We start from the raw sequence: 12,609 nt of genomic DNA on the forward strand, positions 1-12,609 counted from the left end.
TTTGGCTAAGGCTTTAGTTTGGTATTGCTTAACTTAAAAAATAAGCAGCTTTGAAAAGAAGTTTTGGAGATTTGAGTGTTTGGTAAAACCAATTCAACCTGCTTATTTTATAATCTGCTATCATTCAAAGCCAAAAAGTAGAAGCAACTCACACCCATCTTCTGAAAACTGCTGCAAGGAGAAGCATGCGGAGGTTTAAATGAAATTTTCAAATTGCCCATATTGCCCTTATTTGTTTCAAACAATTACATGCTATATCCTCATCATCCCGAGTTCGAACCTCCCAAGTGTCGTTCCTCTTGGATTTTCCGAATTGCTCGCCTCATCCTCTTTGTGCAACTTGCTCCTCTTCCTCAATCCGTCAAAGCTACCATCTCAACCCAAAACCCCACCAACCCACCTCCCTATTTTACAGACCCAGAATATCTTCTTCCCCTCCAACTAAAAAAAACCTCAACCTTAGCTCCACAGTTTATCATCTCTACTGACAGGACCCGCCCCGAATTCCTCGAAGCTTGAGACGAATCCTGTGAAAATTCCGGCATCACACAAATGCCGGGCCCACTTACCAATACTATAGCCTCTTTTCCCCAAAAAGGAATAAGGGCATGAGACTTTCCACCAAAATTTCGGCCAAGTCTCCCCTGTAAATTGAACATTCCCCAAATTTCAACCTGCACAAAATTCGCATTTTAATATCCCAACAGGCAGCACGCACAATATAATCTCATGCAATTCACATAATCGGCCTCCGGCCTTCAGATAATTTGAAATAGAACTAACAATGTTCTGCAGTCAATTAATACACAAACCATACCATTTATGATCTCAAACAACTGTACGATTACCCCCAAAATCATTCGACCGGATTCAAATCCAACAACCACAATAAAATCCAATCACATACACCGAATCGATCAAACCTTTTAAACACAAAAATAATTCGCGGCTGCACCTAGGTGCGACCCCAGGCTGCCTACGTACCCTTGGACAAGGGATCAAGCCACACGTAGTTCTCGTAATCAACGGTCACAACTCCGATAATGTACAATTATTTAAAACAGAACCGACAATACATTTCAGATTTAACACAACTCCAATTCCGACAAAATACAATGAACACATTATCAAATTATTCCATTTATAACAGTTCAATCCCGCAACCATATCCTATCCAAGGCGTATGGTGCCAAACAACATTGCCCAAATCCAGGGCTTATACGTTCATACATGTATAGGGTACTCACGAAGCACAATCTCACTAATCTTAACCCAAATCAAGACCACATACACATATACGTAATATGTATGCCTATAAATGAGTATATATATATATATATATATATATATATATGTGTATATATAATAACACTCACCTCTCACCATCATCATGTACTGGGGGAAACAATCCAACAGGGGATTGTTGACTAGCTCACAATTATCTGGCCCTCAAACGTCCATGTGGCTAGGGATGAGCCGTCCAACTGGGGGACTGAAACTCTAACCAGCCCGTACGGACGAAGAATCAAGACCTGTACGTCTGAAAACCGTCCTACGCGCGCAGACTACCCAATCAAGGGTCTACAACAACATCCCGTCAAGGATACCCTGGGTTCCGTCATATCCAGATCATATCCACAATTTTTCCGGCATCCCACAATTCCAGGATCCATGACCAAGAAAGCCCACACGCCGGAAACCCGGCACGTGTGTAAATAGTACATCCTGATGAGCACATAATTATCACATTTTCTATCCTTAAATTATATTTGTTAGTAATTGTTTTTCTTACAATGTTAGTTAATTAGGTGTGTTTTCACTTATATGCTTGCTTACTATTTTCTGCACCACTTTTTGATTTGTAATATTGCACTTTAATGTTTGTAGTGGGGAGCCAACCATGCATTGCAAGTGATGATAATTGAAGCAATCCAATTAATTGTGGCAGTCGACACTAATGAAGAATTGAGGTGCAGCTTCCACAAGCCAAGAAGAATTATAAAATGAAGAATGTGGTTACAGCACAATAAAAGCCAATTGAATTGATTACATATGTTGATGTGTATTCCAATAAAAAAGATGAGATTGCATAAACAAAAGAAATTGGATGGGCTTGGCGGCAAGGTGGATGAACAAAATTAATGAAGCAAAATGGTGATTGGCTTGGTGGCAAGGTGGAGAAGTTATTTATTCAAATGAAGTTGGAATTGTCCAGGAGGTGCTGCTCTCATTTTCCTATAAATAGAGATGTCCTCCGTAGTATTCAAACACACCAAGCCTCACAACTTGAGCTTTCTCTCCCTCCATATCTTTCTAAGTTTTAATTTCTGTTTTTAGTTTTATTTTATTATGGGGAACTAACTCCCTAGCTAAGGCTAGGGGGAAAGCTTTTAATATAAGTGTGTAATTTTTATTAGTTTGATCCAAACTTAAGCTTTAATGTGATTTTGTAGTTTTTGTTCAAATGGAATTTGTAGTTTTCTTTTTAATTAATTGATGAATGTTTGATATTCTATTTCATGGGTTCAATCATGTTTTTCCCATTGTGTAGTAAAAACTTTCATGCTTTTAAAAGAGAAGAGAATTACTAAAGATTAATAGAATTTTGATGAAGTTTATTTTTTGATAGTTTGTTGCCAATGGTACAAGTTATGCTTAGAATACTTCTGAAGGAAATTAAAAAGGGCTTTAATTATTTTGAACATCTACAAAGGAAAATATTTTGTGGATCAAATTATTAAGAGTTGCATGCTTATGTTAAAAGTGGAAACCCAATGCCTTAGTGTTTTAATCAATTGATTTTTCTTGAAATCAAATCTTGCATAAATCTACTTTTCAATCATAATTGTTCTTTTTCAGCTCTGTTATCTTTACACCGCTCTCTGTGGATACGACACTCGGACTTCCGAGCTACACTGCTATACGACACCTCCCTTGGGTTTTACAAAGTGGTCCGAACACATCCAAACCATATCCACATATCCATTTCCATGTATCCCAGTGTCCATATCCACTGTTTCCAAGTATCATCATCCAAGAGGGGGGTACGTATGATGGTGGAGTTCGTAATCCTTATATAAATATTATAAAGTAATATTCCCTTCCTTAAACCAATTTTTCCCAAGGCATCGTATTAAGAAGACATCCGAAAGGCCTGGACAAACTCCGACGGGCCTGGGCAAAATAAATCTCCAAAATAGATCTCTGAAGGGCCTGGACAAACTCCGACGGGTCTGGGCAAAATAAACTCTCAAACATAAAACCCATAACCAGGGAAGTACCTAAGGTAGTGCTAACAACACTCAAATTAACGTTCTAAGTACCCCATACAAAATCAACAAGGATAGTACTTTCTCAAATATTATATAAAAACTCAAGACACTCGAATATATCAAACCCACATATATTGCAACTACTTTACCAAAAATAAAGAATTCAACGATTAAATATAAACCGAATTTAAATAAACTATTAAATTCAAAAGCATAAGATTTCCATCACAAAACCATAAAAATAATCTCATAGACCCACATAAATCAAATGACGGTCAAGACTCGTCCAAAAGGGTCGTAGACTCCTTGAAGAGTGAAACTACCTCGGAAGACTCACGGTCAACCGAGGGTCAAACTGCCCAAACTTGGTCAACCGGGCCCGCGGGCCCCACAACCTCCGTTTTACAATCCGAAAGTTCCTATGGGTTCCACAAGATCTAGGAAATACATCCTACAAGTTTGGTTTAGATCGGACGGTTGGATCGCTCGCGATCGCGCGATCGGACGGTTATTGTAAAACACAAACTTTAAGTTATTGAATCGGAACATCCGGGGCTCCGATTCACGATCCGTTGAATCCTACACGATCCTATGAATACCTAGATCAACATATATTAATTTGAAAGCGATCCAACGGTTCTAACATATCGAACCCGGAATTCACACAATATGTAAAATCCGTTCGGGGTTCAAACCTTATCCGAATTGAGATCCGTAAAATTCTACGCGCTCGTGACAACCAGAGGATCGCATTGGGACAAAAATGCCCCTCTGATACAGTGCCCACGAGCCGCCACACGCGCTGTCAGCGCGTGGGTGTCCAAAGCGATAGCGGCTCGCCGGAAAAACTCAAAATCACGGGCCAAGACTCCTCCCCTAGGTAAAAACCCCTAATTTAGAGCCACTTTTGTTCTTGGACATACCCCAAAAAGTCGACGGAAGTGGCTGAAAATGGAAGTCGAAATCGGCAGATTTTTCTATCGCTTATTTAACCAGTTAAATGCAGAAATTTCTCAAACCTAACCCAACCAGCAGCTAGTACGTCTCGAGAGGTTGAGAAAGCATACATGGATCGACGGAAATGGTGGCCGTAAGCGTCCAAACGAGCTCCGTGAATTTTGGGTTAAAACCGGTCGGATTTTTGCATTTTCCGGCGATCACAGGTGGTTCCAGCGGCTGAGATCGCTCAAGATGGAAAGAGGGAGGTGGCCCGGTTCTTTTGGGACCGGTGCCACCCCAAGTGGTGGTCGGATGCGACTGTGGTGGCCCAAAAACCCCGGTGGTGAACAGTAATGGGGGGCTGGTTTCTGTGCGCAGGGGAGAGGAGGAAGGAGAGGAAAAAAAAGAAAAAAGAAAAAAATTAAAACTGCCCGGTATTGTAGCACGGTACTGTTGCTACAGTAACAATTTCAAAAAAAATTCCATATATGTCCCCTTCGTTTCCAGACTTTTCCTCCTTCGTTACCACTCAGAATTGGGCATGCCACATGTCTACGAACTCGTATCGACGAGCTCTACGCAACGGTACCACTCATTTTCCCAAAATCCTTTCGGATTAAAAAGTGACCAAAATACCCCTATCTCCAAGGGTAAAATTGGAAATTCTTAATTATTGAAATTAATTAATTCAAAATTCATTTTATTTTGGGTCGGGATGTTACATCTACAGCAACAAAAAATTCAACACCCAGATTACCAACCAATTATCTCCAGCAAAATAAAATCAAACCCCCAAGAGGTGGGCATGTAGAAGAAAAGACGAAGAAATTAAAAAAAAAAAAAAAAAAGGGGGGTGGGCATGTAGAAGAAAAGGCGAAGAAATTATAAAAAATTAAAAAAAAAAGGTGGGGGGTGGGGGGTGGTGTTGCTGGGAAGGTAGAAGTAAAGAGGAAGAAATTAAAAAAAAAACATGGGAATGGAAGAAGTCTTGGAAGGAAGAAGAAAAGAGAAAGGAGGAGAAGAGGAAAGGTAAAAAGGTTGAGAGATGGGGGGCTTGGGAAGGAAGAGGAAAAGAGGAAGAAAAGAAAAAAACTGGGAAGGGAGGAAGAAGAAAGAAAGGAAGTGAAGAGGAAGAAACAAATAAAAATGAGAAAAAAGAAAAAAGAAAGGTGTCGGCTGCTTTTGAATTTTTTTTTAAATTTTTTTTATTTGTTAACTTAAATTATACTTTTTTTAATTTATTTTTTAAAACTTTTATCATCCAATCCTTTTTCGTCATTATACACTCTCACAACACTTCCATATAAAAGTTTACCAAACACTCTGACACTATTTTTCATACTCACAGCACTTTTACAAATACATATTACCAAACACTTAGCTGCTTCATTTTACAGCTGTTTATTTTCGCAGCACAGCATAAACAGTTTTTTTTAAAAGCACAACAATACCAAACTAAGCCTAAGTTCTTTTACTTCTCTATCTCGCAATGATGAGTCACCCAAATATTTTAGGGTATGTTCCATGGCTAAAAGTCACTTTCGGTTAGTTTATTTCTTTTTCATTTTTTGTTCATGTAGTTTTAATTTAGTCAATTGTGCCTCTGTAGTTTCATAATTGTAGCAATTCAAGGACAAGTCATGAATTCCGTCAATTTCTTTCACGGCTATACTCTTTTCATAGATAGTGTATTTTTGTTTTTATAATTGTTTTTCCTGAATTTTTTAATTGTTTTCCCCCAATTATTTTTCCCCTTTGGAGTGTTTATTTTTCCAGAGTTATTACCCATATAAAGAATTTAGCATTTTTACATTTAATACTCATATTGTACACATACGCACGTATTTTTCATGTTTAATACAATTGATTTTTTACAAAACTTTGAATAATACACACAAAATTCACATATTATACACATAATTTTCGCATATTATTGAATAAAAATAATATATAAACAATTTAAATCTATAAAGTATATATATCGAAACTAGCAAATTAATATTTATAAAGTATAAACTAATGCAACTAGAAGGGTCTTTTTTTTTTTATAAATTATTTTTAACAAATAGTATAGCTGCACGGCTATAATACTTTTAAATATAATATACTTAAAAGAGTATAGCCACGCCGCTATACTACGATTTTTTTATTATAAAAAATAGTATAGCCTCCCTGCTATACTACGGTTTTTTTATTATCAAAACCGAGCGGGAAAAACCGCAACAATCAATTTTGGCTTGGACCATTTTAGTTTTTGATTTTTGGCATTTCTAATTTCTTTTGGGCGAGAGAATATTTCCGAGAGAGTAGGTAAGCTTTACGGATCAAATTGCCATTTAAAATAGCAGTGCAGCAGCCCTTGTTTACCAATTCAAACCACAACTTTCCACGGAGAACTTAAAGATTTCAAATATAAATATAAATTACAAATTTTTTTTTGAATATAGGTACAACACAATTATTAAGTATAAATTTAATTTGTGTACAAAAGTGAAGTTGATGGAGAAGAATTGGAAGCGGAAGATGAGGTGAACTGTGATGAATTGGTGTTGTAACCATTACTTAAAGACTTCGTTTGACCCCTTTCAGAACCAGTAACATCACCGGACAAGATTGAAAATGATACCGGAGGAGAAAAGTAGTCGGCTACTGGTATCTTTGATGGAAGAATAGGCGGCGCAACTTCTAAGCTAAGCACTTGAATTATTTGTTGTGTCGAAGGCCTGATCTTGTAATCTGGATGAGCACACCACAACCCAACAATCAACAAGCACTCTATTTGTTTCTCATCAAAATCCCCACACAATTTTGGGTCAGCTGCTTCAATGACCTTCCCTTGTCCATAAAGCTCCCAAACCCACTCTACCATGTTGTTTTTACTTGTTCCCAACTTGGGATCAATGGGTTTTCTCCCACTAGCTATCTCCAAAGCAACAATTCCAAAACTGTAAACATCTGTTTCCTTGCTAGCCTTTCCTGTGGTGACACATTTAGGAGCCATGTAGCCCATGGTTCCTGCCAGAACAGTGGTTTGTGAATGTTTCCCATGGTCAACAAGTCAAGCCAACCCGAAATCTCCCAGTTTGGCGTTGAAATTCGAATCCAACATAATATTGCTGGATTTGATATCTCTGTGCAACACACATTGTTCCCATTCTTCGTGTAGAAGAACAATCCGGACGCCAAGCCTTGAGCAATTTTGTACCTTGCCTCCCAACCTAACAAGCTTTTTCCTTTGAACAAATGGGAATCTAAGCTTCCATTGAACATGAACTCGTAAACAAGTAGGAGTTCTCTCTTTTCGTGGCACCAACCAATGAGTTGCACCAGATTTTGATGCCTAAGTCGACTGATGATCCTTACTTCTGCCGCGTACTCCTTCAACCCCTGTCTAGATCCACTTGATACCCTCTTAACAGCAACATATGAGTTCAAATCTTTTACGAAGCCTCTGTAAACCCCACCAAAGCCTCCCTCTCCAAGCTTCTCTCCCTCGTCAAAATCGTTTGTCGATTGAGCCAATATCTTGTACGAAAACTTCTTTGGGCCTGTCCCCTTTTTGAATTCGTCATCAATTGGATCGTTGATCATAGGATCTTCATCATTGTCGCTACTTTCCCCTGTTCCCCCCTTCTTCCAAAAAATGAACCAAATCAAATAAAACCCACCAACCAAAAGAACACACCCACCAACAACCAGCCCAACCACAAGTCCAATGTTGATGCCATTTCCTGACCCTGGTTCAACAATGGGGGTCGGCGCAGGAGCTACTGGTGTGTTGTTCTTTGCATTCTCATCAATCAGCGATGTCGAATTGAAACTCCATGAGTTGATCTTGTGCAGAGCAGTCAGAGAACCTATTGCAGCAGAGAACCCAACAATCACCCAACCCTGCAAAATCTCATTCAGATCAACCTTGTAATCAAGATACCCCTCAACCCAAACATCATTTTCATAAGTAGTGAAGGTAACGCTAAGATTTTTCGATCCAGAATCGTAACGAATCCAAGCACTATTGTTTCCTCCCTGTGTAATATTACCATCCCACGCACTGATAACTTTAGACTTGACAGAGTTGACATCAATACCAACATGATCGCCCCAGGGATCTTTGACAGAATCCATTAGATTCTGAAAGATGTCGAACTCCAGTGCCACAAACGGGTACAGATTCGTGGACTCATTTTTGTCCGGGTTTATGATGGGGAGGCCAAGAGAGGCGCCTGTGCTTATTGTTGTGTTGAGTGCAGACCCCTTTGGCGCCAAAAAGAAGGCGAACCCGTCTCCATACATTGTTTTGTTTCGCGAGTCGGATGGCGAATGTGAAATTTGTGGTGAAGTCCGCGAGTTTTCCCGTGGCATTGTCGCGGAGGAGGAAGGGTTGGCTGTAGGTGGCTCCGCCGACGCTTCCTTTTTTATCCTCGTCAACAGTGCTTTCGGTGAGTCGGAGGAATTTACCGTCAACGGAAGCATCTTCCTTGAGAGATCGGGTGTTGATGCCATTTATGATTTTTTCACGCGTTTTTTAACTCTCAGTTTTCAATTAGGGTTCCAACTTCTTCTTGCCCTTTGCTCTGTCTCATCAAATTCTAAGAAATTGTCTTTTTGAAAGCAAATGGGTTTGCAGAATGATTTCTCACAAGACCAAGCATGGGTTTGCAGCCGCACTTGCCCATTTGAAGGCATACGAGGGTGTTCCTGATGCTCTAAAGTGAGCTTTTCACACTTTATTCATCTGTGGCTGTGCAGGAGCTTGAGAACAAGAGGAAGGAGAGGCCCCAGCTTGCATATGAGAGGAAGAAACAGTTGAACAAGCTGAGGGTGAAGGCAGAAAAGAAACCACGATGTATTTGCCTAATTTGTATACATATATTGTGTAAATATTGATCAAGAGGAAATGAAATTTTAAATTTTAAGATGAACAAGAGGAAGAGATTTGCCTTTTAAGATGAAAATGTTGTTGAGGATTGAGAATTAAATTTTGTTTTGTGTTAAGAAAGATATTACCAAAATAAAAGAAAAATTAATTAATTTTAAAAAGCTATAAAAATAAGACGGCGGTTTACAGAGAAGGAAGACGTATAGATTGAAAAAATACGACGGTAATTTGAACTTAGGACGTGGTAAATAAACACGACAGTAGTGTTGTAGGTACCGTCGTAGTACACTCCAAAATAATAAGTCGATAAATTAATCTCTCGCGTCATGGTATATTATTTAACACGTCTCTTTTTTTTAATATACCGACGTGGATTATACATTATACGATGTGGATTCCATTAAAGAATAACCGACGTGGTTTTTTACAATTACACGGCGGTATTTCTATAAGGACCGCCGTGAGTTTAAAAGATTTATTTTATAAATTTGACTCTTTCTTTCAGTTTCAGTTTTCATTTAGGGTTCCAAGTTCTTCTGATCTCTCCGGAGGCTCGTCTTCCTCTCTCACATACACACATACATCATCACTCTCTCTTACATCTCAAAGACAATAATTTGGATGTTAATGATGTATGCGTTTTGGTGTATCCATACACCAAAATGCATACATCATTAACTTTCAAAACATTGTCTTTCTCAAAGTTTGCAGTAGTCAGTTCAGTTCTGGTTTCTTTTTGGATTTTGTGTATTTAAAATATTGTCTTTCTCACTTTGGTGGTTCGATTATGATCAGGATCCAAAGATCTCAAAGGTAAGATATCATACCTCTTGGGATCTCATTTTAATTTTTGTAGGCTACCAAAATTAAAAAATAATTAAATCTTAAAAAGAAATAAAAATTAAGACGGCGGTTTATAGAGAAGGCACCGTCGTAGTATAAAGACGTGGATTCCATTATATTATATGACGCGGAATAAGAACAGTTGGTCGTGTTTAGTTAGGAGTTAACACGGCAGGTTTTTTGGTGAACTGTCGTCTTTATGTTCTACGTCGGTGGATTCATACCTGCTGTCGTTGTTTTTTGGTCAGATTTTAACTCTGAAGAAAACCTTTTTTAAAAAACGACGCTTTTTTATTTGTGTACGTCGTCTGTTAAAAATATTCAACAATAAGGCACTTATCCACGACGGATTTTTTTTTTACCTTCGTCATTTGAAATACAACGACGGTTGTATGTTCTGCCGTCGTCTTTTTATGGTCGTCTTTTTCTCTTTTTGTAGTAGTGTTGGAATCTTCGGGGCATCATAGTTGTGTGTGTGAGAAATCCCCCTCCCTTGTAGTTTATAGACTATCACTTATACTAAAATAAATAAATTGGATTAGACCCATCAATACTACAAGTTTGTAGCAATATATGACTAACAAAATATTCAATGCGCCGAGTATGTGAGGACTGTGTGACTTCACAGAGCCTCACTGAGGAAGAAATCTAAAAGGGTTAATTACTGTAGACGTCCGTGAACTATGACCCCAGTTGCAATTGGGTCCGTGAACTAATTTTCGTGGCAATTACATCCTTTAATTAGACAATTAGTTGCAATTGGGTCCTACCGTCCAACTCTGTCAATTTATCTGTCAAAGTGAGGGGTAAAAGCGTCCTTTCGCTCTGTCTCTCCCTCTCTCTTTCGCTGTCTCTCCCTCTCTTTCACTGTGTCTCCAAACCATCGTTGCATAGCTTCTCCTCTCTCATCACAAACTCAATCAAGGAAAGAGTATAGATCTTTCAATCAAGGAAAGGAGTCTTACCATAAAGAGTATAGGGAAACTGTTGATAATGTTTGAAATTTGAAGTACCTGGGGAGAGTGAGAGTCGGAGTTGACCATGTCCATGTCCTCCCATGTGTGGGTGTGGGTTCTCATCATCTTCAAACCGTCTTCTAATCCCATACACTATATATACTTATATGTATGTAGGGGATGTGGGATATTTTGGGCAGGTATCGTCCTTTACTACCAGGCTGGCATTTATCTTTTAGCAGAGGACACCCAGTGATATAAAGTTGCCTCAGTGAAATAGCCAACCCCTCCACTGGAATAGATGCCAGCTTTGGACAATTCCAGAGTCGAAGAGATTGAAGAGAGGTGAGGAATTGAAAGCCCTTGCTGCTCAGTTTCTTCAGATTTGGAAAGCCCCCAATTGAGAGATGAGTGAGAGATGCGGGGAGCAGCATCTCCATATTTATCTCTTGTCTCCTTCGGGTGGAAACGACACCGCATATGGGTCTTCACCACTGATGGACAAGCTTGTAAGAGAGGTGAGCCTGTGCAACAACTCCCACAGCGGCTTACAATTCTTGATTCCCCATATTGTAAGTGATGTTAGGTTGGGGGGAAAGGAAGTGAAATTTAAACCTTCACCGTAATCAATATCCAATTCCTGAAGACAGTTGAGATTGCGCATGTCCGGTAACATCTCCAATTTGTCGCCCAGCCCCCAATTCCCTCCAAACCCGACACCCATTCCCACCCCAATCATAGATCCAGCCCCACCCTTTGCCCTAGAAAATATAAAACCCAGCCCCACCCCAACACTAGCCAACCTCCCTACTAGATTCGACGAGCCCCACACTAGATTCGTCATCTTCGTCTTCATTGCCAAGGCCACACCACCCTCTTCGTCAAGGCCACGCCATCGTCTTCGTCACCAACCGCTCCAAGTCTATCGAGAGAGAGAGAGAGAGAGAGAGAGAGAGAGAGAGAGAGAGAGAGAGAGAGAGAGACGAAGGTGGAAAAAAAAACTTAAAAATAAAACCTACAATTGCAATTGGAAGATTGAGGGTGGGTTGTGGGTTGCAGGTTGGGTTTGGATTTGGGTTTTGAGGGGGTGGACTAAGGAGGAGGGGGAATGGGTTGCAGGAGAGAGGGAGAGACAGAGAGGAAGAGCTGAGAGAGAGAGGAATTTGGATTTGGATTTTTTATTTTTTATTTTATTTATTTATTTTATTATTATTATTATTTTCAGTTTTTTTAGTTTTTCTTTTCAGTTTTACAAACTGTATATTATTTATTATTATTATTTATTTAACTCGAAAGGACGCTTTTACCCCTCATTTTAACAGATAAATTGACATAATTGGACGGTAGGACTCAATTGCAACTAATTGTTTAATTAAAGGATGTAATTGCCACGAAAATTAGTTCACGGACCCAATTGCAACTGGGGCCATAGTTCACGGACGTCTACAGTAATTAACCCAATCTAAAAAGTAAAAACTAATGTGCGGACTGTGCGACTTCTCTATGTATGGCGTCTAACATGATGCGTTGTGAATATATCACTTCTACTCAATTGTATTCAACTTTGATCTATTTATTGAATTTGTTGATTATAATAGGGTATATATAATGGTCCTTTTGAATTTGATTTTAGGTTTGTAACAAAAACTTTGATACTAAAAACCTAAAATTGAAGTGACTAACTAGTGAAGCCCACACGTTTTGTGTTTATTGATTTTTA

General features: G+C 39.0%; 1 pseudogene across 1 annotated transcript; it reads right to left on the reverse strand.

Annotated features, from left to right (window-relative positions):
- Positions 1-6,602: 6,602 nt before the first annotated feature.
- Positions 6,603-11,067, reverse strand: LOC110773907 (L-type lectin-domain containing receptor kinase IX.1-like; annotated as a pseudogene). Its single transcript, XR_015835036.1, has 2 exons — positions 10,947-11,067; positions 6,603-8,102 (listed from the first exon to the last, which is right to left on the reverse strand). The product of XR_015835036.1 is annotated as an L-type lectin-domain containing receptor kinase IX.1-like (transcript).
- Between the last annotated feature and the right edge of the window lie 1,542 nt (positions 11,068-12,609).

This window comes from Prunus avium, chromosome 4, assembly GCF_965620075.1.
Source record: "Prunus avium chromosome 4, drPruAviu1.hap1.1, whole genome shotgun sequence".
NCBI lineage: Eukaryota > Viridiplantae > Streptophyta > Magnoliopsida > Rosales > Rosaceae > Prunus > Prunus avium.